Source organism: Asterias rubens, chromosome 5 (assembly GCF_902459465.1).
Source record: "Asterias rubens chromosome 5, eAstRub1.3, whole genome shotgun sequence".
Taxonomy (NCBI): domain Eukaryota; kingdom Metazoa; phylum Echinodermata; class Asteroidea; order Forcipulatida; family Asteriidae; genus Asterias; species Asterias rubens.
The window spans coordinates 2,080,392-2,085,641 of record NC_047066.1 but is presented as its reverse complement, the minus strand read 5'-3'; the positions used below and the strand labels follow the sequence as shown (position 1 = coordinate 2,085,641).

The window sequence follows — 5,250 nt, the reverse complement described above, 5'->3', positions numbered from 1 at the left end:
GGTTTCCCTTTCTAGAGTCTATATAAGACAATTCAAAGTTTTTTTATTTTGTATTATCGTGTGGAGTTGTTTTTCTCGCTTGTCATAACTCATGTAGACCATCGTTGTCACGCTTTTTCTTGATTTATGGACTGTTTGATGATAGGCACTATTTTGTGGACTAAGAACTTTCTTAAAAATTTGAACTGGTCCTTTTAGAATGATTGAGTAAATCCATTAATCCCTGATGCAAAATTTACACCTGTTAAGTTATATACCAATTGAACAAGAAAACAAACTTGTTGATGAAGGGACATGTCAATTTTTAAACTTCAAACTCAAAGAAAGAAAACAAAAATTTAGTGTAAGAAGTAAGAATTATCATCATTTGAGACTAATACATATATAGCCCTGCGGCCACTGTAAAATAAGTTGAGTCGTTTTGTTCTAACTTTAACAGTCAGCCGTCTTATTTACTTCAAATAAGATAGTAAGAACCACAGCCAACTCAATGGGGACTTGGTACCTTTGACCCTACTTCGTAAAACATGTCTGACAAAATATCACATGAGGTAGTTCATCCCCCAACATTTTGTTTTTACATACAAGCAAAGCATACACTAGCAACAGTTGCCATGCAACCGTTAGTTGATAATTATAAGGTCGTACATGACATGGTTAGAGCACAAAGTTATTTGGGTTGTAGGAGGTTGAAAAGGAAGTAGGAAAGACTTTTTTTTTTAGTACTAGCTGTTTTTTCTTTCATTTCATTTCATTTCATTTCAATATAAACCACAAGGGAAACTGACTGGGTAAATTTCGAAATGTTTTCTGGGGTTGAACAAAGAATTGACTAGAGTGGGATTCGAACCAACAACCTCCGGATTAACCCTCTACCAACTGGCCCTCTACCAACTGAGCTATCTAGCCCTATATTGGCGGTGTCCCTATTTTGTCAATATCTTTGTTCGGGGGTGCCAGTCAGAAGCCGTACAACCGTTAACTGCTGAAATGATATAGGGCTAGATAGCTCAGTAATTGGTAGAGCGCCAGCACGGTAATCCGGAGGTCGTTGGTTCGAATCCCACTCTAGTAAATTCTTTGTTCAACCCCAAAAATCATTTCAAAATTTACCCAGTCAGTTTCCCTTGTGGTTTATATTAATATCTGAAACAAAAGTAGCATCCCCTTAAGGTGTTCCCCTGGCTGCCGCTTCCCAGGTTGTATCGTAATTTGGGTGTGATCCCTGGCTACACGGCAGTTAACGGTTGAATGGCTTCTGACTGGCACCCCCAAACAAAGACATTGACAAAATAGGGACACCGCCAATATAGGGCTAGATAGCTCAGTTGGTAGAGCGCCGGCACATTAATCCGGAGGTCGTTGGTTCGAATCCCACTCTAGTCAATTCTTTGTTCAACCCAAAAAATTCATTTCATTTAAAGACATGTATTTCCAATACAACCAAGAATCAAAATAACAACAACAAAGAACAGTAAGAGGATGATTGGAAATGGGGGCATGACCAGAAAAGCCAAAGCTTGTGGTTGCCATGCCTAGACAAACCAAAACACAAATGGACTAACATAATCATTATAGTGAGAAAGGTACACTATTTAACTAAAGACAGATTAAACGCTATGTGAACTTTCTTCAGAGGGATGAAACTTACAACAACACATAGGACTAAGCGACAAGCAACCCCAGACAAACTGGAATACTCTGCGTCATACACCTCCAATGGGCCATATTTTTGACCGTGTGAGGGCGCACTCAATCACTTCCGGGGGTATATTCATTCATACCCAAAACAGTTTTTAAAGATTGGAACACATTACCACCACAGACATCTAATCCATCACAGACAATAAGACTTTTAAAGGAGCCGTTATAATCCACCTCTAAAGCAAATTGAAACTACGGCGCAACAAAAGTGACAGAACGCCTATTAATTTGTGCAGGGCGAATCGCGTGTACCCCCGGAAGTGATAAAAATACTATTTATAGCGCCCTCGCGCTGTCAAAAATAAGGGGCATTGAGTGATTTTTAATGGAAGGATGGCTGCCCATGGTCAGTACTACAAAGATGCCCAACACAAAATAAAATTAAAGGTTAGGGGGCCTAAAGGAAAGACATCAAGAAAAGATGTTGGAAAATATTCTGTAAAGTTACAATTTGTGAGCCCCACCCACATTCCCACATCTCCATCCTCCATAACAATGATCTTAGAACTTATAACTGATAACATTGAATGGACTTGCCTCATCACAAGACTCCCAATCACAACAATGTGCACTAATACCCTTTCATTGGTGTGGGGATTTGGTTGCCCTTACATTCTAAAAGGAGAAAGTCATTAGGCGATAAGTAATTTTTGTCATGCTTAGATCCACTCTCTGGATGACTAACCATAATAAATTTGTAATAGTTCTAGTGTTGAAACTTTGATAAAGATTAGCTTGAAAATTGCTTGTGTTAAATCTTTTTAGATTAGCTTGAAAATTTACCTGCAAAAGCAAACTATATTTTTTGTTTGTAAAAACAAAATCTGTTCTATTTTCCTCTTTCGAGGGTTTTTCTCTCATGCGCCCTGAACACTCTTTGGGTGGATTTGGCGAAATACAAAGACTTGGTTTTATTCATATTATTAAGCATCTCTTTTATTTATGCATCAAAAAAATGTGTTGAAAGCAAATTTTTACAGGTCAAGATCAAAGAACTCTGAGTTATCATGAAACCACAAAGGAATCAAATTCAAACCACTTCTCTGACACTGATCTCTTGATTTAAACTACAAACAAACCCATCACACAGTGATTGATTAATCCTCCTTTTATTCAGGAAAATCTTACTGAACAGAAATATGATACCAGCTAAAAGACACAATGATGTACACTTTGCACTGTAACCCTTTGGTGCACAGATTAATAAAAAAAAATATAAAAAAATGTTCAACATTGTTTTTCTCAAAAAAATTCACCAGCAACCCCTCATGAACATCACACCAAACGCAAAAAGCTCAACAATCGCTCTCAACAATGGAATAAGGGCATTTTGGGGTTGTATTTTTAAAGTTATGACTGTTTATAAAGTCCACTTTGACGTTATTTTGGTCGTTGCTAGCGACCAACTTGTGCACCAAAGGGTTAACTGAGCAAAATACTTTGTTACTACCTGGTAAAGTTTTCTACATATAACCAATTGTCAAATTGTATAAATTTCAAGTAGATTGTGTTACATTTTATCATAGTTGACTAGTTTATCAAATGATCCATTGTTATTATTTGTTTACTGATTTGCAATTAACATAATCTATGACAAACAGTGTCTAACTAAGTAAATATTGTTGTCGTTCTTAAAATTATAGGAGCCTATAAAATTCATTAAGCTGAAAATATATCTGACAAATTCTAGGTCTAGCGCACTCTCTAAAATATTAAAAACCAAACAAGAGACAGCTCTGCTTAGCAGCTGGGAAGGCATCCCAGTCACATGGCATTTGAGAAACACAGATCTAGCTTACAGGCTCTAGTGACTGCTTTGAACATGAATATGAGAAAAAAAATATGCTACAGAAAAGACAGAAGAGAGAGAGAGGTGGAGTTGGAAGGCTGCATTATACTTGTCACTAATGTTAAAGGAAATTTGACTTCATAAGTTCAGGTATTCGCTCCAAAAGGTGTACTTTATTGAGCTCTTGGACTTATTATTCTTTATCCATGATTACAGCACAGTTGGCTTGGTGATAACTTGAGACTTTAAACTAGAAAAAAATTAAAATGCCTTTGCCTTGTTGTTTTAAACTAAACTAACCAATTTTGTAAGAAATGCAGTCTAGTTGAGAAACATTTAAATTTAAGACAAAGTTTATATTATGAAAAGGAAAATCTAAATAATTTTTTTTTAAATGCCATAGCGGTTTTTTGTTTTGTTGGTTTTCTTTACTAAACTTACCTAATATTTGTATAATAAATGCAATCTAACATGCATAAAAAGTAAAAATTGAAAAATGTAAATCTAAGAAAAGTTTAAAATATGAAAATATTTAAAAGAATTTCAAGCCTTTTTGTGGTAATTTATACACAAATTGTTATGGTTTACTCATAACAAAGGGATCACAATGCTGTAATAAACATAAAAAACATGATACAGAAACTGTCTACACACGTCATGCACATAAAATTCAAGTGTGAGATTTTGTTATAAACTTCTTGAGAACCACAAAATAAATTTTTGATCATTAATGAGACTATTAATAAAAAAAAAAATCTAGCCACTACAGCTTTTTCGGAAAGATAGTTCTTGAAAACAAAAAACTTACTGGTATAAGCTCATATGCAAAACAATTGGTTAGATACATTTTTTTTGTTTTTCATTTCATCAAACACTTAAATGTTTTTCTTCAAAGTGCACATTTACAAGCAAAAACCAAATGGAAATTCAGTACTGTACATTGAGTAGATTTCAAAGAACTATATAAGAGATACTTAGACAATTTTTTGTGTCTATAAACGGCAAATCAAAGGTTGCTAATAGTAAATAAAAACATCCAAATACTTTCTTGCGTCTTGAAAATGTTCTAAAAAAGACTCTGATACTTGGTCTTTTTGTAGAAAAGGGAAATCACAGTACCTAAAGAAATCTTTTATGGAAAATTTCAAACTTCATAAAATATTTCAAGAAGCTAGTTTTTGCCTCAGGGGTAAAGAATATAATTTGTTTTTGACCCTTACACCACTGCACTGTATATATTCAGTTCTTTCCTGAATTACTCAAGCGGGATTCGAACCCATGATCTATGCATTGCTAGAATAGATGTCTTACAACTAGATCCAAATGGATTTGAATGGTCTCTAGCCACCGGGCTAGCTTGGTGGTCTAGTGGTAAGACATCTTCTCTAGTAATGCAAAGGTCGTGGGTTTCAATCCCATCCGAGTGATTTGCCTACGGATTTTTGTTCACAGAACTCTGGAAAGTACCGAGTATACTTTGCTGCATACTCCCCAGGGAGCCGAGATGGTTTAAGGAATGATATAAGGCCCAGTGACCAGCAGCCGATTTCAAGAAACACTAGGATTAATCCTTTCTCGAGTTAGGACGAGTAACACGTCCTAACTTAGGATTAATCTTGAGGTCTGCATGTTACAGTGCAGGGTTAAGTCCTAAGATTAATCTTCAGTTAGGAAGAGTTTGGTGAAATCGACGGCAGGGGTAATAATGTTGAAGCACCATGAGCGTCACTGGGTGACGAATCGGAGCACTATATAAG

The 5,250-nt window shown here is 35.7% G+C and overlaps 1 non-coding gene across 1 annotated transcript; it reads left to right on the top strand.

The window, feature by feature from the left end:
• Window positions 1–1,313: 1,313 nt before the first annotated feature.
• On the top strand, window positions 1,314–1,386 carry Trnan-auu. Its single transcript has one exon. It is a non-coding gene; the product is annotated as a tRNA-Asn (tRNA).
• The last annotated feature ends 3,864 nt before the right edge of the window (window positions 1,387–5,250 follow it).